Source organism: Epargyreus clarus, unplaced genomic scaffold (genome assembly GCF_041222505.1).
Source record: "Epargyreus clarus isolate Ecla_fem2 unplaced genomic scaffold, WU_Ecla_fem_2.2 ptg000026l, whole genome shotgun sequence".
Classification (NCBI taxonomy): Eukaryota; Metazoa; Arthropoda; class Insecta; order Lepidoptera; family Hesperiidae; genus Epargyreus; species Epargyreus clarus.
In genome coordinates this window covers 9,049,272-9,073,816 of record NW_027332233.1, presented here as the reverse complement: position 1 = coordinate 9,073,816, position 24,545 = coordinate 9,049,272, and the positions used below count along the sequence as shown (strand labels likewise).

Genomic DNA, 24,545 nt, shown 5'->3' with positions numbered 1-24,545 from the left:
CATCCATATAGCTTAAAAATCATATTAACTTGATTGATATGATCATTCATATGAAGTTTAAACTTAGCAGTTATATAGCGGCCGTTTTGCAACCCGCCTACGTCTACATGACTTCATCTTTCCTTGGAAATACTACAATCAATTTCACTTTTAACACTTATAAAATTTTAGATACATTATCTTATTTCGTATAGGATACAAGGAAAACATAAATTTTAACGCTATTAAGAACATAATTCGTTTGGTTCATAATGTAAATATATCTGTCTGATCTGAAAAGTTACAATACTTCCGGAAACTTGTAATAAAGTAACAATAAATATATTTTAGTACGTGTACAAATAGACTTGCATCGATAATGACTGTTGACATTTACAATGCCGTTTACAAATGTATGTATAATATACATATATGTTAAAAATTTGCAAATGTAAGAACGATAAACATTCAGACCAAGGCGAACTACGTCGTCAATGTATCGCGATTTCTAGATTTAAACTTTAACTTACATCACGCCGCTGATTTATATTTGTAATATTTTTATAGATATAACCAAATTAAAGCTTTATTTCTGAGATATCAATTATCTATCATAAGCTATTAATTATTATTGATCATAAAATATAATGATCTATTCCAAACGGTATTTGTCGGGGGTAATCTTAAAAGGCGCAATCTTATAGACGAGAAGGTAGAGTTTGTAGAGTCCTGTAGAATTTCTATGCGAAAATTTTAAACTATTCAAAATTAAGGGCATAATAAATTGAAAATTTATTATTAATCTATATTCTATTAAGAAATGGCTCTGTACTATACACAATTCTTGTCTATACATTCTTCTACACCATAGAGAGTTGTTACTGTAGTTAATTTTCATTAATTTAATGACGGCAGAAAACTAATTGTGAATTTAAAATAAATCTAACATTATTCAATTAAACGTAGATTGATCTGCACTTTGGCAATATGTTGGAATATGTACCAGTACCCTTACCATGAGTTTTCAAAACATCCTACAATTTTACGTTATGTTTACTCAATCCATTATTCTGTTCCGTTTGCTTCAGTAGACTGAGTAAACGTAACAATAAGTAAGTCTTTTTGTCTGCCTCACATGTTCGCAGAAAAGAGAGACAAAACATAAAGCACCATTTTGTCAATTTAGACATTTAATGTTACGTTACTGACACTATAGTTCTGATACAATCCGCTAGCGGCACTGATTGGAAATTGTATGGGCAAATACGTAAACAAATACCAAAACAGTCATATTTGTCAAAACGTAAAAACTCATGGTAAGGGTACAGATCTTTCCCAGTAGTAGTATAGAGTGTACGTAGCAGTGTAATTTTATAAAAAAATTCTTATAAAAAACATTGTAAAAAACGAATATATTCTGTTCATTATTCAAAAGGGAAAAAAGAAGAAAATTTTGGCCTTCTTTCTCTTTACTCTTGTAATTGTACTCTTTCTTTATCTTTACTCTTGTACTGTTCTCTCATATGCAAGATCACGAGCTAAGTTACATAAACTTATCGGGAAGAGTTGACGTGGCCGTCTCTATGCACGGTATTACCATACACTAATCGACTCCAAGTAAAATAAGCTCTACAGATATTTTCATTTGACCGTATAATAGATAGACCGGATAATATTATGTGTATCAGTTTCACATGTAGAATATCCGTAAACAATTTATATCTATTTCCTAGATACTCCGGTCTCGGTTGAGAGGAAAAGCAATGAAGAACATCTATGTAGGTAAGTACTTATTATCAAAATTGCTTATAAATATGTATATAACTAATTATTTTCAGGTGTCTTTTCGACTCCATAATTGATAATATAATTTTATTACACTATAAATATTTATTAAGATGATATTTCGCTGAAACTACACTCTCAAAACTTAGTGTCTGTTTGTAAAAAGTATACAGTACTTACATAGATTAGTGAAGATTACTCACCCCTAATAAGAAAATGTAACCAGTTTTGACAATTGAAATTGTCACTGTCATCTATTTTCGTATTTGAAAAATATTAAAAAAATGTAGTTTTTAGATCATTTTTTCGATTTCGTGTTTTTGCAAACAAGAACTCGAAATTTCGTAAATTACACCATGACAGCCATTTAATGGCTGACAGAATTGTCAGCCGTTTAATAATTACAAGGCGAGATATCTATACTTATCTATAAGTACTTATGATAAAATATAATATTTTTTATGTCTGTTTGTCTGTCCGTCTACCTATCTGTTTTCCGGTTAATCTCCATAAGTACCGAGTCCGTTTTGACGACTCTTTAACTGGCACTTGGCAATGGCAGACTCCTCGTTTAATAAAAAAGTTAAATACAATTGTGTTGATGAACATTACACCGATACTCAGGACTTTATGTCGTGCAATCTATATCCCTCTGAGCTTGATCAGATTTTGAACAGACTTGAGAGACTTAGTTAAAATATTTATAATTTTGTCATTAATACGTACCTAATATCGATACCACGAAGCTAATAGCTACTAGAATTAATTAATTAGCAATAAAAAAATACAATAGGTGGGTAAGATATACAATTGATAATAATTATGTTGATCATATATTGCTCGTATGTATATTCATAAAATTTTTCATAATAACTAAACATTGTTTTCGTATTTCATTATATTGAAATTTATTCAATGAGTAATGAATCTAGCTATTTAGCTGGCAGTCTATTATTTAAATCTAGCGAACCTTTCTAACGCTATTATACACGTTTAGACTCTATACTTTAGAGGACATCGTGTTATTCTAATAACAATGGTGTTCCGTTTCTTAATAACCTACTAGATTTTATTGATTTTTTTAAACTAATTAGTTATATTATTATTTATTTTTTAATTTATTAGTTTAATCAATCTGTTGATTTATTTCGTGTTTATTTTCATTCCACATCATATTTTATAAATGTAGAGTCTCGCTTAACTCTATTAGTTAGAAGATTTATCAAGTTGAAAAGGTCCAAGTAATTTAATTAAGGCAGCGTCTAAATATTATTATACGAAAAAGACAAACTATCTCATAAAATGAAATTGATTTAACCTACTGTATACACATTAGTCAAGATTAATGTACAGTATGTACAGTAAATAATTAAATATGGTCGTCTAGGATTCCTAAATAATTACTTTTAAACTTTTACTTTCAAAATATAAGAAAATTATACGTCTTTATAACTATAAAGTCATACACCATAAAATTCATAGAAAGTTATGTGCATTCTATCATCTGGTATAAGATGAAATTTCGAATTAACTTGCATATAAATGTGTGTATGAATGGAACTGGCTAGTACATAGATGAATGATAGAAGCTAAAAGATCAGCTTTTTAATTAAGACAATAATATACAATGAATAATTTCAACTATAAAAATAACATTGGTCATGTACTCGTATCATCCATTAATTACAATAAAATGATACTTCGACCTTGGTCAAATGCGGGACGTAGACTCCATATACCTTTAAGTTAATAAGAACTCTTATAAATAATTAATAAGAACTCTGAGGACTAAGTGCACATTTCATTAGGAAATATTACGGTTTAATGGATAGAACCCTGACGGAAAGACGGACAGACGGCGGGGGCATATTAATGGGGTTCCGTTTTACCATTAAAAATAAAGTATACATACGACTTGAGCGCTGTAAGTGTAATGTTAATATTGCTTTTAGGTTTAATATCATCATCATCAACCCATTACTGTCCCACTGCTGGGCACGTGTCTCCTCTCAGAATGAGAAGGATTAGGCCATAGTCCACCGCGCTGGCCAAGTGCGTATTGGTAGACTTCACATACCTTTAAGATTTTTTTTTATAAATCTCTCTCTTTTACATAAATAAAATATAATAAAAATAATAATATACGACAGGAAAATAAAGTGATTAACACCCGAAACTTTATATTATAGTATTTTAACTGTAAGTTTAAAGATGAGGATACCTTTAAAAACATGTTTTTGAACGTATTATACTTGTTTTTTGTTACTGTTATTTAGTATTAACCTTTATTATGACGTACTTAATTTAAGTTATTTTAAATCATAAACGACATTTATGTTATGCAATGGAAAAGTTATCGATTTAACTGTCATTACGTCTATATTCGAATTCAGGGGAGAAAGCTTTAATTGTAAACGGCATGGTGTTCTTAATCTTATAGAGTAGTTAGCCACTTGTATGTCTACTTTCATATATGTATTTCGTATAGGAATAAATCAGAAAGTCATTAGTGATATGTTTTTTCTTAATATAAGATGTATGGTTCCGAGTACCCCATGATATGTTACCATGTGAACAAACGAGCTAGTTAATAAAGATCAACCGGTCAACAGTTCCTAGTTACGTCACACTCGTTATGCATGCATTAGATGCCTGTAAAGAAATCGGCTAGTTCTATAAGGAGATGAAGGAGCCAGTCAACTTACATAAGTAAGTCGTGAGCGCCATCTAGTGTTACTGACCGCCTTGTTTTGTAATAACGTGATTACGAAGGCTTTGGCACTTACTCCGATAACTTTCGGTACATATCACTTTCGCAATAGTTAAAATGACTCATTAATAAGTAAATGGTTTTTGTATACATGGTCATGCAGGTGTATTTATAAGTCATTTAAAAATTTAACTTGACTGATATTATAAGCTTTTTAATTACAATAAAACATAAATTAACCAGCCATGAAGTTCATGAAATCTCCAGTTATACCAGTAGTAAGTATCAGTATCTTACATAGTAATAACTGGAACAAGCCAATTAGAATTAAAATAGTCTAGTAAGAAAACGTTTTTAAGTTTTACTTTAAACGTTAAGCATGGATTACTGTGTTAAATATTTATGAAGTGAATGGAACGAACAGAAGTTTAGAACAAATGTTATTGTAATGCGATCAGATGTGAAAAGAAGAGAATGCGAGCGGTCGGGGGTCGGCCCGTGTGGAGTTGCGACACGCCTCGGTAAACTAAGTGCGAGATGCCAACCTTGAGATCATCGGTGAGTATGGGAGCGGTGGTGTACGGGGCTCATTCCTCCCGGTGCAAGCGATCCGCCTTCCCTCGCTAGGCGAACAGCCGTTAGTCAGCCCCGTGGAATCAGCAACGCACCGTCGACAGTGATACTTTGTAGCGATACACTTTTCGTTTGTATGGCTAAAAACACACCATCACAACACTTCACCTACACTCCAAGAATCGGAGCGGATTGCAACGAACACACGTAGGACGGAATTTAGTAGCAACGCACGTCGGTACGCACGTACGACCGATATACTGGTCGAACAGAGACTGTTCACCGCGGCGCAGGCGCAGGCTGTAGCGCGCGCTGCTCGCTCCGCCCCCTTCACCCCTTGCCGCCGCCGTCGCGGCAATATCCGAGCTTTTGCATGCCCAACCTGAACTCTATACCCGATTATAAAATTGCAAGGGTGATAAACGCTAACGCCAAACCGGTCATGTTGGCAAACGCCGAACGAAAAGTTTTATTTGCTGTATATCATATAAAACTAGTATTTTACTCCTATACTTTCCTTTCTTTTTATATTCATGTGATTTAAGATGCACATGGATTTTTCCATAAAAAGTCAATGAACCTACGAATTATTTTTAATAAGTAAATATTTAAACTTATCTCGGCATTATGTCAGGTTAGTTTAAAATTCTGACTTTCTTCTAAAAACCTAAAACTCGTTTACCTTAATGATTCAAATATAAGAGCTATTCATTTAGCATGACTGGTATTAAGTTGAGAAGGGCAATCTAAATGCCAACGAATTAAATAAAAAACGAGCACAGCTTCTGTGTATCTATTAGCATCCCCATCGGACGGCGGCAGAGCGGAGTGAGCCAGAGATCAATAAGCATTCTTCGTTTTTTTCACCAACGCCAATTACAGCTATTTTTAAAGATCTATTCAAAGACGAGTCGTATTGAGGCGTGTAGAATCCGATTGTATTGCACACTGAACTTTTATAGTTATTTAATTTGATATTAACTTTAAGACGTCCTATTCATGGCATAGCGTACACGATTGCACAGACGTTCAATTTTATAACTCAATAAACATTTATCATTGCCATTACGGTAATGATATACCGGTAAATCCAAAGTTTTTAGTCGCGCCTAAGCTTTAGTCTAATTACTCTGAATCGTATACATTTTGTAAGTAAACGTACCAAATATGCGTTAAAGGAGTAATTTAAACGTTACGCTAGAATAACATTTCATGTATTATATTTCCCTGTTAGTTCAAGTATTAATGAGTAATACGCGGAGATGAAAATCACTAGAGCGCAAGCCTTAATATTCGTGTTAATAAGGTTTTAACGTAGTAGAACTTTTCATGGTTTTATTGTGGGGACATCATCGTTACATCTGTATTATGAAAGTAGTGTTAAACACGAGAGAACTTGTACAAGATATTCCAACTTAGTTCTAATGGGTAGTAAGGCAACTATGTTTGAGCTAAGTTAGATAACAGTGGCCACTTGCCATTAGCACCTATTATTAATAATCAATCTATCCAATGCTACTTCATGTCAAAGTTCGATATTTGACTGTCAAAACTACTAGAAATTATTAAATTTCGATCTTTGGTAGACAGATTGTTTATTAACAACGAGCGTAACTAAATCGTTTGATACTCACATATTATATTAAAAAGATGATCATCCTAAAAGTCACATACATTGGTGTAATTTTTAAGCATAAGTTTCAAACCTACGCTACTCTAACTCGGCCCATTTGACGTCCCGTGTCCCATATTGAAGACATCAACGCGCGCATTGTGTAAATTTTGAACTGTTCATATAAATCAATCTAATACATTTGACGTGGACTTAATTTATATCTGTACATATTAAATATGAGAGTTAAGATTTATATATAATAGTATAGTATAATAAATATTGAAAATAAAAAACATGACAAATTAAACTGTGATAAGCACACCCTTAAAAATAAAATAGAAGTACGTTAAATAAAATAGCGTTCAATAAATACAAATTAATTTATAAATAATAAAACAATTTAAGTAATTTTATTATTTATCCATTAAGACACAAATAACAAAAAAAGTTGTCATTTCTGCATATTATATTAAAACATGTACCTATATAGATTTCATTCTTTTTTCTACACTACGAGTACAATGTGTTATTACTAATTACTGACAGACATTAAATTTTATTGGTTATCAACCTTAATAGTTATTAAGGATGTGATGTATTTATTGGAGGTACCGTTAATATAATTTTCTAATTAATTAAGTATCGCAATGTACAGATTAGCAGACGAATAGCAGTATTTGAACCAGTTTGACGGGAAATAAGCACTTACTATATAGTTTGTGGCGTATAATTTATTGGAGGCTGTAGCGAAATCGCGCTGACGCGAATCTCATCAGGGCTGGGAAGGATGCTCTGCACACCGCCAATTGCGTGCCATTTCCTCGACTCGGTAATTAAACTAATTACTTTAAGAGCTCATTTCAACCTTGGTCTGTTCTGACAACATGCGTTCAAAAAGTCCTGTTTGTTAGTAAATGAACAAAACACTCAAAGTTTCGTTTATCCTGTCCTATTTTTATTTTGTTTTGTATATTGTATGATTAATTTATATCTTGAAAAAGTTATGTAGGATAACTATCAAAATAAATGTTTCATGCTTTCTTTCAAAGTATAGACAAGATGCTATCAAATTATCCATAATTAGACAGCGACAGTACAACTGTTCACGGAGAATACCTATACTTATATAAAACAGTATAATTCTGTTCTAATATAAGAGGCTAAATTAAACGTACTGTGTATGTTCTGAAGCGTATCGCACTCTGTGGACATTGCTAACCGGTCAATCTAAAATACTCATAATTAAATTAGACGTTCTTTTGTCTGATTATATTATTTGAGTATATTCGTGGCGTTGACCACACAAAAGAATTTTAAGTATGTTTAATTTAATTTTATTTCTTATTTTAATCCATAAAGTAGGTATTCATTTACACATTTAAAGTCATCCAACTGAGACGTTACATCTGCTAACTGTACAATGTTCCTCGTTGGTCTAGTTAACATGCTCTCGTATACACGAGTATTTATACTTTAATGTAGTACAAAAATACTTTTATAACAAATATATAAGTACATACATGTTAATAAAACTACTTGCAGCCATATCATGAAAACCATAGACGTATCTTTTTCGTCTATTAATAATTACTTGTGTTTGCCGTTTGGTCGAAATTCGAACATGTTCATATTTCAAAAAAAAAATCCTCACATTAAACCTCATCAATAGCTGCCAAACATAAGATAAACAGTTGACGAACATAAGTGAAAAAGATACGGAATTGATTATTTCTTGTTTATTTAAGATAAGGTTGGGCAACTCGTCCCTATAAAGTTTAGAAGTGAAGTTATCTCTCAAGGGCCAAATTGCATATATGTGCAAAATTTCACTAGTTTTAAAATTAATTTGGACAAACATGAGACTTTCATATAGGTATAAGATCATTGATAAATATAAATTTTGATTTAAAAGTACTTGCACCTTCAAATGACTCATTCTTAAACGAACTGTTAGTAGAACTCCGGTGTTTGTACCCCATAGTTGTTTTCCACAAGGCGTACGTCGCGTTTGGCGTAGCGGTGACCGGATAACGGTCACCGTACTAACGCTCTGAGGGCAAACTTACTCCCAAGTACGGCAACTTACAACGAAACGGTTGAATACCTTGTGCATATTTCTAAGCTAAAATCGATCCATGTGAAAACTTGTTTATGTAAGATGCTAATGAAATTATGTAGTTTTATTGTATTGTATTTTATTTACAACATTCGAAACTGACATGAGAAACAATTAGAGTAAGTGAACCGAATACAAATTCCCGCACGCTCACAAGAATATAATTTTACTCGCGTATATATAAACACAATAATACCTGTCGAAAGCTCATTATTGGCCCACTGCTGGGCACGGCTCTTACACTCAGAGAGACTCTCACTCTTAGCCTCTTAGTCAACTAAACTCAATTCAAACGATTTTTTCATTCAATTCCCAATATGCACAAAATTTTGGAAATATCACAAGTAATTACTAGGTGCTACACACTCACGTACATTTAACTAAAACACATACGTAATATTAATAAATTAAAAGAAATACAAAACCTTGTTGTTCTTCTTAATTATCTAAAGGGGAAGGTAAAACCAAGTTGATAATTGATATCATTATCATATAATGCGCAACGTCATTTCTTAGAAATTTAAGCTATACAGGTAACATGTAATAACCATATATACTAAAGTACAATCAACGACAACAAAAAACATATTCTAACCACAAGGGATCGTTCCGTTTTTTACAAGTCTTAAGAATCTCCAAGGAAACCTTCAAATGGAACCATCATTATCATGACCCGCACCAGTGTCACGGTTGCCATCGTAATCACGAACCGCCATCACAAGGTTGAAGTCACATATAAGTTTACACGTAACACCAAGCACAAAACCGTAGTGTGCAGCAAATCATAATCACGTTCTGAGACGGAACTCCGTTCAGGTGAATGTAGCGGAGACAGACGCTTCGGATTCGCGCATAACGCAAAATATATCTTAATGTTTATTTAATGCGTCAACAGATTAACTTTTATGTAGATGTTGTGAAGAATAAATGATATTTCATTTATCTGTTACAGAAATATTGTAAGTTTTAAAGGTGCTTCAATTACGTAAAATTTATACTTTCTCCGTTTTACTAAAAAAAACAATAGCACATATTTTGAAATATATTGTCTGACTTCGCACGATAGTGCGCTTTCAATTCGTCTCGAATATATACTTTTAATCACTTATGTCAGATGATTACTCCTCGGTGGCTCACTAGATTAAGATGATGATGATATATTAAGTGAGGCTAGTTCCACAAGTGATCACACTTTATGATACTTGGGTATATATTGTATACTTTTCCTTTAATCCTAAAAAAACCATCGTAGACAGTTATAATATAACAGAAATTAAACAATATCTAATCTTTTCCTCATCAGTCTCGACGATAAAAATTCTCCCAGCTTAGGTAGTGGCAATTATCGTGAGTTAACGATAAGTGCCAATTAGAAATTATAACTTTTTAATTTTCTTTTAAATTTGGATTCAATTATCTAGTTGCCTTTCTATAAATATAAAAAGAGCTAAAACAGTTTGTAATCTGCTAATTCTAAACTTATAATATAATTCTAATTCTTGTATAACAATTTCTTCAACAAAACAAAGGCTCCTACTCAATTTTAAAAGTCCTTTTTTAGTTTATAGTTTATTTTATTACTTAAAATTTTATGTATTCAGTAATTAAAATTGAAAATAAAAAACTCAATTTTCTAATTGTTTAAAAGTCTTAGATATAATGCCTACTTTAGTATTATTTACTTAAGTTTTTGGTTATAAATAAGTACTTTAATTTATTAGGAGTTACAACATGATATTTATATTAATTGTGCACTATAATAATGCGCACATTCGTACGCATATCAGAATTATTCAGTGAATACTCTAAAAGTACCGACTAACCAAACCATAAAATTGTAAGACATATTGTTGCTCAATTACTTAGTCCCCCTCCCCTTGATTTTGTAATTGGCTCACAATAAATTATTTAAGCGAAACTTGAAGGAAAATAAAAGAAAACAATAAGCGCCAAGTAACACTATGTAATTGAGCGCCCGTATTTATAAAGACTGGTTTTGGCGCAGTGACTGCAAAATAATATATTTCAACAACACTCCGTTTACTTAGCACCGATTTTAAAGTCGTTTTTGGTCAGATAGATTTTCTCATATTCTCTCCATCTAACCTTATTTCGATTTAATGGCGGGGATGCATGATGTTTTGATGTTAACGTATCATTATCGAAATTTACCAAAAAAAACTAATTTAGTTTTTTCCATGAACTGGAATACAGATTCTGATCACGTTTTTAATTGAAAGGAAACAAAAATTCCGAAACTGGGTTCCGCCCAAGGCTGTATGATTTTGCACCCGTGATAAAAATGATTTATGCTAAATATAGGTCTTCTGCAAGTGTATCGGTTATACACATTTGTAGTTCTTATTTCGAAAGTTTATACTTGCTTCCTAAGCTTTATTCTTGCCTAAATTCTAATAAATGTTATTGTATGTTCATTATCATAGTATAAAGTACTTTCTCTTAGTAAAGATCTTTAATATGACAACTAAAGCTGGCAGCTAAAGGCTATTTTTGGACCAAAAAACTTTCAGTATACACACAAAAGAACTCTGACACCGAATGCATTGTTACAAGCACTAAACAGTATTGTCTTTAAACCAATTCATATGCACATGAAGCAACATAGCGACGCGAAAATATCTTCACAAAGAAGAAGAATACATTTTCCACTTTTCGTACACTTCTGTGAAATCCACAGATCTTTGGGTACAAAACAAATACAGGGGGCTACCACCATCTTTTAAAAACCATCATAGTTCAGTAAGATTTTAATTCAATATTACATCAACATGATTTTGTTTCGTACCACGACCTGTTTTAAGGAGGAAATTTCAATGTATGATTAAAATAATATTGTTTTAAGACATGGTAGTAACCCCCCAGGTCTGTGGTGAAATCCAATATTAATACTCTCAGGTATTCTATTATATTAGGATTTGGATTTTCTTTTTGCCGTTAATTGGTCACTGCAGTATTTCCTACTTTGAGTAGGACAGAGATCATCACAAGTAACAAATGACGAAATTGGATTCAGATGAAAAATATAAGCAAATTCCGAACACCTGTCGATGATGCGACGGAAAACCTCTTTCGCATTTTATCACTAACGGATTTCCCCACGTATATTTTCACGCAAGTATTTCTTATTTTTACCTAGAAATCCAATCATTGGTCATAACGAGCAAGCGTGATATACCCATTTTTGGTGTAATTCAAGGGTAAAGGAGACAGAATATAACAAGTATTAGAAACATTACACAGAATTTAAGTCATCAATAGGAATATCCTTCATTCCTCATACCCTACCTGAGAGCCCTTCCCGAATTGATTTAATCGAACCTTATAGACAGACAGGCAGACGGAAATTAACACAGTTATTTTTTTATTTTATTTACGTTCAACAAAGTATATGGGTTTATAAAATGGCAGTGAATTTACAAGTTTTGTATCCAATTATTAACCCAAAAAACTAGTATATAGGCGACAATAACATTATGTTTAAAAAATCGCTTATTTTGTTGGCAAAACAGATAATTGATTGGACATCCTTGAAATACTTACGGAACAGCAATAAAGTAAGTTAAAGGAACCACTTTTACTGTTCTCGTCTCGTGCCCATATATGTAGTGTACATGCGAAGAATTCTTCTTGAAGATTTGGCACAGCACTTGTGGGTGTGATTTCGCCAGACGAGTGCGACTTTCTCCGTATATTGCAACACATCGTCAACGTCAATACCTCGAGGCGAAGGCACCGCGTAATCTGTGACATTTTAAATTAAAAACAAGATCCAAATATCAAGGCGATCGACTCATATGTGCCTCTATCTTTGAAAATATTAACCGGAATCAGTTATTCACCGTTGAGGTTAAAATGTTCAATCTACATGAATCACTCTAACGTGTGGAGGTGGTATATGAAAATGGAAACTTGCATGTAGAGATTGTCCGTTTTTGAAAATGATATTAATTTTGCAAATCAACTTGTAAATTATGACGCCGCCTACTCGCCCTCTTAATGTTTTTACTTAATTATGTGAGTCTTGTTGCCATCTTCCATTGTTCTTATTAGGAGTCAAATTAATTATACAACAAATATGTTACTTTAGAACTAAATTAAAGCTCTATCATAATTTATAGTGCCTTTATAAATTTACTTATAAAGAAAACGAATATATTATTTTAGATTAAAAGATTGATGTAGCTAAAAATCATGCATCCCACCTGATGATAAGTGATCACTGCCGCCCATGGACACCTGTAAGGAACTCTATATAGAGCGGTGTTTCTACCTGACGCCCATCACAGATGCGTTGTCAGGTACTATTTGTATCAGATGGCAATCGCAACAATCTTATACAGATACACTTTGCATTGAATACTAAAATGTTTAATATGAAACATGTACGCCTAGTTTGATGTAAAATATCTAAAGGCAACGGAGTGATAATAGGGGGAAAAACACATCATCAAAACTGAATCGGTTCGTGTAGTGCATTCGGACAGCTAAAATTTGTCCAAGGAACAGCCGTGCCTTTTGATACGTCCACGTCGTCCCTGGAGAAGCTGTAAGGATACAGTCAACTGTTGCACAAACAGTGTGCATGTTGCGTAATGTAATAGTGTGGGCAGAGTCCTCGCCGAGAGCGGCGCGGCGTGGGTCGCAGTAGGCTACGAAGTGTCAATATTATCAGCTGACGTGGAAAAAAGATATGTCCGCGTAGGCGTAGGATACTTATGATCAACATGTTCCTTGACAAATAATTGAAAGTTAAGCGACCTAGTATATAGCTATGAGAATGACTGTTATGTCCGCCACATAATACCTACATTGAAAGGCAACTCATTATAATGTCTTTCTCTTGAATATTTTCATAAGTTTATGTGCTACTTGTAGATCATGAATATGTGTTGTCAATCTCAAATTAGATAAATTCTTTATAAATTAGAAAAATGTTATGTATTTGGTTATTTTGTGTAGCACTACTGGGGCATTAATGTAGGCATTGCAGGTTAAACAATTTTTCGTAACTGACAAATTTAAACATCTTCTCAAATGAAATATCCGGGAAAAAAACTCAGCTCCGTATAGTTATTTCAATAATATTGTTTATATGTATTTTAAATGTCACGATATTTATGAAACAGAAGTTACTTATAAAAATCAAAATCCAGTGGATTGCCGTACCACTTGATTAAAATGAAGCCTGTCAGACATGGTACTTTAACATTTAATTGATAAATACGACTCTGAATAATTACTAGGAAATATATTCACGATAATAATGTTGTATTGTTACCCTCAACTACTGTGTAGGTATCAGCTTCATAGAAATTGCTGATTACTTTAATTTAAAAACCAAAATGAACAGATTGGTGGTACCTAATGTATGTGTGTGTACTTACGAAATGATTAATGTATGAAAAAAGATTTACTTAACACGTAAGCCGTAAAATTTTCTAAGCGTCTATAAAAAAGCAAAAGCTAAATGGTGGCCATCTTCTTTCTTACCCAATTTATGTACCAATGTACGTACGAGTACACATAAAGATTGCACTTTCCAATATGTGGTAAGAATACTAGATAAGTGCAGTAAATACTTGTTTAAGAGTTGGCTTCCAAGTCTCTTTTCTAGTGACTAGAAATAAAACACGTTCATGTTATTATTGCATATAAGTAATAACAACCTACAATTTATTTTCTAATGATAACGATGATCAAAGTGTGGCGAAGGAATTTTTATTACGAATTCGGAGTTACTTTCTTAAGCATTTTATTTATTTCTTTTTGCAAGACAGGTTTTGCCAAACCTGAATGTTCTGGGTGCACGGCGAAACGAGAGCGCAAAAGGGTGTTTCGGTTATAGACATAACATTGCATACTTACATAACTCACGTCATACGGCAAAGGACTACTTATCGCGTGCCAATGACATCATGACGACCACTTACTGTTACCTAGACTGTGGAGCGTGATCCGAATATTAACAATATTGCGTTCCACTTTTAAATTTGGGAGTACCGTATATATTGTGTACATGTATGTACAAATTCTATATATAAAACATTGAATTGCATACTTCACAACAGAACGAGGTATTCGGTATTGCGCTTACAAATGGATTAGATTTAAAGAAGACGCTCATACACTGAAAGCATTTACTACAAACTAAGTGCAATTTAAAAGCATATCGTTAGAATACGTGAGCATTGCTTCCTTCACCATCGATGTTGTATGACTTGTATGCATTTATTCGCGTGCAAGAGTCTTGGACGCGAAGCAAACGGTGACACAGCGCTAAAAATAGAGCTCGAGCTCAGGGCCGAGCGGAGCGATGCGACCGGGCGCCGCGCCGGACCTGTCCCTACACCCTCCCTCGCGCGACTCCCCCATGATCCCTCCCGCCATCTTGTTCCACAGACCGTAGCGGACAACAACTTCGATCTATATAGCAAGGACATTGCGGTCAACTTGAGAATACCGGGCATGCTCGGAGGGAACGCAAAAACCGACACACTAAAGCGGGAGGAAATTATGCACCCGCTTATTTATATACACCAGTCGAAAAAATTACCAGTTTATACCAACTCTAACCGTTTTTATATTTGCGCTAATGCAAAGAAATAAAAGACGCCAGAATACCGCTTTACATTAATTTTAAAACGGGTTATTTTAAAGCTCATTTATACAATCTTCAACATTGATAATTTTTTGTACAGTGCCATTTTGTATCATTCATTTCGGTATTATTGGAAAATGTATAGAGTAATAATAATATAGAGCCCTATTAAAATATGTCACACATTTAAAAACCTAAATTTCTAACCTATTATAAATTTTAATAAATTATTATTATCATTATATCTACATTTTTTTTATTTTAAGAATAACTCAAGTAGTCATTTAATACGGAAATGTGTCATTTACTAACGTTTATATTAATTTAAATTTTAATCATAAAAGTAACTGTCTATAAATCTTTTCTGTTGAAAGTACAATTATATATGCATTAATATTGAATACAGTCAACAATAATGTCTCTGGTAAAGGACACGGCCTCAGGCCACAGGAAGATGATGTCACTGATTCGACTGGTTTTGCTTATTATTCGTCGGGTGTTTGACGGAGAACCGAATACATTTGGTAATAAATATCACAGGTTTTTACACAGAACATTGGCTTTACCTACCTTCGAATGATTAATTTTATGTTATATTTGTTAAAAGTGACTTATGTTTATGCTTAAAAGGTTATAGAACTCTTCGTTCTTCGACCACATGGGGACCATCGTCGCATTACTTATACATATATACATTATCTGAACTCCTCATCAAACTCTTAACCGACTGTTATTACTATTTGTGTTTATTTATTTAATTTTATATATTAGATTAAATGGTATTTATATATGTATAAATATATTAAAATATATATTTATTTTATTATATATCTGCTGTTTTTTTTTTTTGTTGTTTATCGCTTTTTATTACTTGTATAACACCTGCAAATTCTCTACATCCACCCAGGGTTGACTGGTAGAGAATGCCATCAGGCATTATGTTTGCCCTTTTGTACATTTCTTTTAGAGGTGATGCAATAAATTTTAAATAATTATTATAAATATATTTAAGTTCTGCCTTATGATAGCAATATGAGTGTATGGGTGAAGTTGTGGTAAGAAAAATACTTCGAGACACGTTAACTTAGTTCTCAGAGGAGCAACACATCTGTGGTTGCTCTTAGGTAGTGCCTTTAGCCTATCTAAGGTAGAATATAAATGTCCATGGGCAGCAGTTGCCACCATTATTCCATTTGCTACTGCTGTATAAAAAATGAGGAATTCTTAATTTACGTGATTGTACAAGAATGTAAAATAGTTACAGCCGTGTACAATAAGTAAGCAGCACCATATCTTATTCAATTTATTTCACCGTCAGACGATGCCGGCATTGAAGAGGGTCGCATTGTATAGAACAAAGTAAGATTCCTGGTCTTTAATTTCAATGTCTACTTGGCTGCATTCAGTATGCTATTTAGCCTGCAGGTAACCTTTATATCGGGATTCCTAAAGTCCCTTTTAACTTTTATTCTGAAACAACCTGTTGTTCAGGGCGTCAGTCGCCCTACGAACTGAACCGTAAATTGTAATAATGGTATTCCGAAATTTTTATTCGAAATTAAATCGAAAGCTTCCTCCAATGTTATGTGGCATATTTGCTAGATAGAGTTACAAAGATCCAATAAAAACTGAATAATCTATTCAACTATATAATATTTTTTCATGTTAAAAATTATTCTCAACATACATAGATTAATATCAACATATAACGAAAAATATTTATATTAGCATATACTAGGTTTAAAATAATTGTTTATTAAGAACAAGCCTGACATAATCAATAAAAGTGGTTGATTAATTATGTGTGCCAGTAAATGGTTAAGAAAAAAAACTAATTATAAATAAAATATAAATATGAGGTTAGCAAAAAGATGACATCATTGTGAAGGCCTCGACTGATGACACAAGCCGTGATTCAATAGCAAAGACGTTCTTTTTAAACATATGCCATATCTATTTCACGGAGATTAAGTAGAAAATTCTTCAATTTGTTTTAAACAAATGAGTATTCACAGAAATAAAACTGTTATGTAATAAACATTTAAACCGCTCTTTTAGTTGTGTTTATGTAAAATCGCATTATTTAAGAAACTTTTGTTAAAAGCTTTTTCACGGTGTTGTTTTGTAGCAACGACAATTTTAACATTTTCGAAAGAATTATTATCAGGTATCAAATTATGGTAGGCGAACGTACCGTACATATTGTGTAGTTTAAAGCAGATTAAACTTTTATTAAAGATATAACTGAGAGGCTTATCCATTGGGTGATTACAGGGCTGGCAGCTATTTCTCCCAAAAAAATTGCCTCGCTATTTATAGGAGACGTAGCCACCAATTTTGAATTTGATTAACAAATTGAACAAAAAGGAATTTTGTATGGCGTATTTAATTTATTTTTATTATTTTATTTGCATCTTAACTTTATTATTTTGCTTTATCTTTACTTTTGTCAGGATTATATATTATTGTTCATCAAAATAAATGATTACACTTACTGAATCTTGAAGATATGAGATTTAAAAATCAAAAACCACAAAAAAACAATTCTTTTTGCATCCCGCTCACCTTAGATGCAATTTTCCTTAAGTCGTCTTTCAAATATGCAAATCTCATTAATGGCATCATCAATTTGATCTTCAATAGATAACAATACATCCTGTGCATTTTTTGCCCTAATTTAGTATGAGCAATCATCTCTGCTTATTGAACACCTCAGACCTTGGCCGATGAACTCGCGTCAGCAGAAAAAATTGAGCCGATAATGGGCTCGATTTACACTTATGTGAGACGTTCCAAGTTAGTCTCAGGGGTAGCAACGCATATGTGGCCGACAAACAGGAATCTCATTCTATCTGGTTTCAATTACAGATGTATCAACCATCATGTCACTTATCATCAGATGCACTGTATGCTTGTTTATTACTTCTATATTTTATAAAACCTGTAAATCGACAACGTGAGGTGTCGATTATACCGTTGGACATATTGTTTGCTCGGCTATTTAGCGTGGCGTATGCTAGTTGTTAAAATGGTGTAGGTGTGGAGCTCGAAAGAACGGCCCCGTGCTATATCCGTTGCTGTCGAAACCGCCGCTTACGCAATGTCTTTGGACGATCCGCTAACTAACATGGACATGACCGGTCGACAGATTAAAGTGACATTTCTGAATCTTTACTCATTTTCTAAAGGGCAATTGTAATAGTCTGTTTTCTTTACTTGACATTTTTTGCTCGTATTTTATTACTTTAAGGTTATAAGAGGTTTGATTTAGATATTTTATTAATTTCCATATTAATAAATAAAATTATTTTTTAATGTGACTTTCAATACCCTTAAAAATTCCCTTTTCAAACTTATGTGCTGAATAGCACCACACATGGAGAAATAAACTATTTACTAGGATGTTTTTAAAAAACTTAATCAAGATTCATTTTTTCTAAAAAAAAAATACACAGGACGCGGGAAAGGTCGTATTAAATATGAAACATCTCATACCACATATGAAATTAAATGGCATAGTGATTTATTATAAAAACTACCTATAAATAATAGTCTATACGAATCTGATTCAAACCAAACAACAGTCTATTAACACAAGAGCCGCAGCGCATGAACAATATTTGAACGTTCGTAAAATAAACGAAACTCGCAAGCAAATTCAAGGTTGTCACACGAGTCGGACGACCCACAAGATGACACGCGAAAACTAGACAAAGGTCATATAGACAACCCGCATGAATCCGTGAATATTTAATAGATAATGTTTGTTTCTACACGCTTGGCTTCCTCGAATCGCGCATACTTGTCTTCTTTGTTCATCGTCAGTTATGGTTTTTATGATCAATAATAAGTATTACCTAGTATAATCCTGGGCCTATCACGCATATCAATATCATATTACTTGGATCGTTTTGCAGCCAATAAAGTAATTAATAAAATATAAACATTACACCTTATGACCACATCACATGACCGTTGAGAACAATCAAAGGTATCAATGTAACAAAACATCGTCTGGTATTTCCAATCTCATCTCCTCCATGGCTATTGTATAAAAAAGTGGACAGAAAAACGAGAGTATAATTTCGGATAATCGAAAATGATAAGTTTTGAATTCATGGTAGAGAAGCCGAGGCCGGACAATGCCGCGCTGCATAGATCTCGTAGCAAAGGCGTACTCGTAATTAGTGTAAAGTAGCTCTGTAGCAATCAACGCGGAGGCAATCGAGATGCCGACGAGATGGTTCTCACGCGACACGCTCTCCCTATTACAACTTGCCTCGCTATACTGAAAAAATGTTAATTAAGCAATATTAAAAACAATTACTCTTAATATTCATCGATGTTATGCAGAAAATATAGCTAACCGTATTCAATTAAATACACTACTTTAATTGCCCGTAAAGCTTAACCACCTACTGTTTTAAATTATGACATCAGAGACCTTGGATAAAATAAAGAAAAAACTTCGAAGCCACCGAGTAGTACGAGATGGTTAAGTCATCCTTATTATAATTAAATTTATTACATACATCAGAAAATTACCAGGATATTGCATGTGGTATACCTTGTGGTCGTTCTTTACATTCATTACAACATGGTTGTGCAGTTTGACGTTAGAGTGTGGGGGATAATATTGTCATGCGGCACGCAAACAGTGACCGGACAGCCTCGACATTGTTCCATTGGATAAACAAGAATAATAATCAAGATGTACATCCGTCAAGTTCTTATGATATCGGTCACTGCACTGGTCTCTGCATTACAGCGTCTTCTTCACTCTACTGTTGAAAGAAAATCTTATAAATTGTGAACTATACGCCAGAAAGCTGTTAGCAGAATTCTGATTAACATTTAGTAGAATAATCATCATAATTTATCATCAATACAATATGAATATTTTATGTCAATAAACAAACTACAAAAAAGGTTAGCAAAAAATTAAGAACCTGCACAGAATAGTGAGAACCTGCATTTTATAATTTTCTTGATTCTCTCATTATGTATCTTAGCTCAACATATACAACCCTAGTTGCACAAATTAATCATATTCACAGTAAAATACAGGAAAACAAAAACTCTACATGTCACGTTTCTACTTAGTAACTTCAGGCGAGCTGGTTTTGCCTAGTATATTGCTATTATTCTTATAATTACCCACCAAGGCTTTTCAGTATTAAGGCTTACCTTCTTACCTTAGTAAGAAATAATAGATAATAATAAATAAATATAAAATATATTATCACGACTTGGCATTATGAGTAGTCAATAGCTGTGAAAATGACATCACTCGTCACATCATCACCAGTCATTAATCTACCTACTGTCTCGTTGCTTGCAGATGCTTCAGGTTCCTATGACTGGACGTATTTCAAAGAAATACCTATTAAATTATGTTCCGGTAAATATAAAGAAAAATACTTTACATATAGCACAAATAATGATTTCTGCACGTATCACGAAAGACACAAATATAAAGTAGTTATACATTTAATATCTTTGGATCTCACCCACCTTACTGACTCACAATCAGAGCTTTTTTGCTGACCTTATAAGCTCAATTTACTCATATACATCGAATGGCGCCAATAATTATACAAATATGTAATTATTGTTAATATACAGTACAATCATCATTATTTAATCTTATTACCTTGCCTGATGACACAAATGTATTCAACAATATTGTAAGAATTCTGTTTAGCAAGTCGCATCAAAGAGGAAATTGACTAGAAATAATTTTATAGTCTCGTCTTACTCATTCGATATCTTCTCGTGACAAGATAACAATAATTCCAGGAAACTAACATAGCAACCATGTCAAGGCACAAGTATTACTTTGAAAAATATAAAAATAGACTTTATACTGCCCCTGTCAGCAAGATAAGTCAATGAAATCATTAAAATCATTCCGATGAGTATGGATACTAGTAAGATTGATGACATCAGATTTCAATTACTGAAGGAGCAAATGGGCCAATACCTAATATAGAAAAATAATCGCTCACATTACTTGCTTCTATATTTTTAATACCTACTTAATTATGTTATACATCTGTTATGAACATTAAGGATGGTCAATAAAATATATGATTTCATGCGCAAGACACATTTTAAAGTATCCGGTTTCCTTATTTAATTGACTATATATGTATATTTATATAGTTCTCGTAAATGCTTGTGAACAACATGATTTTTGATTTTGGTACCTCATAATATTTTTGAGGAGGAAAAGAAATATACACATTTTTTAAATGTCAGTAATATATTATTAAATATCTATAAGGTCGAGGAGCGATACAAATCAATCATGCATATCGCAAAAATATAAAGTATCGATATTGTAGTATTGAAATATGTTTTGCAGATACATCGATAAATAATTAGCTTATCTAAGTATTTTATAATAATATGTATATGTATATGTATATGTATACCGAAGACAAGTTTAAAATTAGTAATTGTATTTAAATCCAATGATTAAAATTTAAAATATGTTTAATAAAAACCATTCACGTTACTTAACCAATTCAACTTTTAAAGTATTAAATTAACCTTAATATCGTATCAAAATCAGGCCTTTGACATAAATATCGATATTCATATCGACAATTTCACTTGCAACCCTAGACAAGGCACACGACGCCCGGTACACATTATAGAGTACTGTTTAGTAACGTTAACTCACCTACGAGTGGGTGAAGGACCTCGACCGCTATTTCGTGAGCCTGTCGCTTGTCCATTACCTACATAGTGACAAAGGGTTTTAATGAGTGAATAATATGACCGCACGGTCGCGATCCAACCGATAAAGTCATAAGTCATAACATTATCATTCATAGCCATTAGTCTACTATTCGCAAAAAACTCTACATAGATTTTATTTTAAGTAGTATTCGCCCGGGTTGAAATTCGAATATAATCATATATGTTCAAATTTTTTTATTGATCTAAAGAGCATTAATAGCTTAATTAGGATACAATAACATGTTAAAAGTTAATAAACATGATCATATTTATTAACCATATTTACTTATCAGTTTATTGTGACTTATAATGATTATACTTACCGATAATATGAACCTAAAAAGGTTCAAAGTGGACATGGTAGACTTCTTTATGACGTCTGAATGCATCAAAGCCACGCCTATTTCTGCTTAACAGCAGCAGTGTTAAATGCTTCTGAGTTCCTGTTTGAAACGTAAGGGTGTCATACATCTGAAGCGTTTGAACTTATTTATCAAGGGTGTTAACGCACCTGTGACCAACTTTACGTAGGTGTCTAATCTCATCTATGCTTGATTATTGATTATAGAAGTACATAGGCCGCTTACCACCAGGTAAACTGCATTCACGATTTCTTCTTCAATATTATCAAAATAACAGCAAAGAGATCCTCTATATCTACGTAACAAACGCAGTTAGTTATTTATTCTTATTTTTGTCACCTCAAACTGAATGCTACAAGGGCGAACTTAATGCCTGAATACATTATCTACCTACTATGTAATGGTAATAATATGTGGTAGGCAAAACACTTTACATACGTTAAACACGTATATACTTACAAGTTTATATGAGCTTTGTTCCTTCTACCTTATGACCCCTTGACAATGTAAAATGTGCAGTCGGCGAGCTGTTCGTGTCACGAAGTATCATGTAGAGTCGCTTTCTTACAGAATTGCAGTTACCCACTCAAAATGCACGATTAAGGCCGTAAATGCATAATATATGAATAAAAAAACAGATTCCTAAATTTCAACAATAACGGTGAAATACTACGAATTTACTTATACATATTTGTATTTGTATCTATAATTGAACATATATGTACATTATACATAGTAATAACGATATTATTATTATTATACATAGTAATACTAGTGTTCGCCGAACAGTCGAAATTTGGGTATAATCATCTATTATATTTTCCATATTTTACTTTTACAAAAAAAGAATATCGGTAGACAAATAAAATGTACTAAGCTGTTTTGTTTGTGACTATTCATAATATCTATATACTTTAAATACCATAACGCAAACGTCAATATTACGAATTAGTAATAGTATATAAGTGCTTAACTAAATAATCAACACATATCCGTGTTCCAAATGACTCAAACGATATAATCTTATTCAGAATGGTACGACGAATAATGTAGGTAATTCAAGGTCTTCGCAAAATTAGACACTTTTAACTGTTTGTTTTTAGAGAGATTTTTTGCTACGAAGATGTAACACAGTAAGTTTATTACCCAAAAATATAAAGGTAAAAAATGGCGCTAAGTTCTGCCACGAATTTACCGTCTCACGTCGACAATTTTAATTGATTTAATTGATGCTTTTGTAAATTAAGTAGTGGTCGTAAATATAAGTTGGATCGCAGCACTATTCTTTATCTAGACTTTTTATTATGCTTATTTCTTATACACATAGACGAAGGATTTGAAGGTGGTAGAACCCTTTGTGGTTCGACTCCGGCGGCACCACCGCCACACCTATTTCTACCTAATAACAGCAGTGTTAGGCGCTGCTGTGTTCCGGTTTGAAGGGTGTGGTAAGGGAGACAGACTTTTCCGAGGCGTTCCATCTTAGTCCTCAGGGGTAGCGGCGCATCTGTGGCCGACCTCAGGTAGGAATATCAAATCCTATCTGGGATTGATTACAAATGTCCATGGGCGGCAGTAGCCACTTACCATCACGTGGACTGCAAGCTCGTCTGCTACTCTGATATCATAAAAAAAAAAAAAAAAAAAAAAAAAAAAACATATTCAGTGCATATTTTTTATACTAAACGTAAAAAAAATGACAATTTCTATCATGCACTATAATACAGTTAGCAAATCGCGGTAGTATAGTGTTCAGTTTAACAGTCGTATACCATGATAAACTAAAGGGTTAATTGTTATCATTAATACATATAATTATATAATATGTATGTAATGTGACAAATTTATGATATACAACAGAAAAATCGAACTTAAATATTTTTACGTAAAAATCAGGTTATATAAAGTTTTGGAAAAGTTTTGATTTATTGTATGCCTTCTTTAAATTCAATTTCTTATTTAAATTCAACAGTAGATTCTCCGAAAATATACGTAGCTTTTTAAATTCAGCTGCGTAACTACCCATTTCATTACTGTAG

At 32.8% G+C, this 24,545-nt stretch overlaps 1 protein-coding gene across 6 annotated transcripts in view; it reads right to left on the bottom strand.

Annotated features, from left to right (window-relative positions):
* LOC140753454 (uncharacterized) overlaps positions 1-5,310 on the bottom strand; it is a 106,348-nt gene extending 101,038 nt beyond the window's left edge. For all 6 annotated transcript variants that reach the window (XM_073088059.1, XM_073088061.1, XM_073088062.1 and 3 more), the window contains exon 1: positions 5,020-5,310. The gene's annotated coding sequence lies outside the window, so the exon portion shown is untranslated. The remainder of the gene's footprint in view (positions 1-5,019) is intronic.
* Between the last annotated feature and the right edge of the window lie 19,235 nt (positions 5,311-24,545).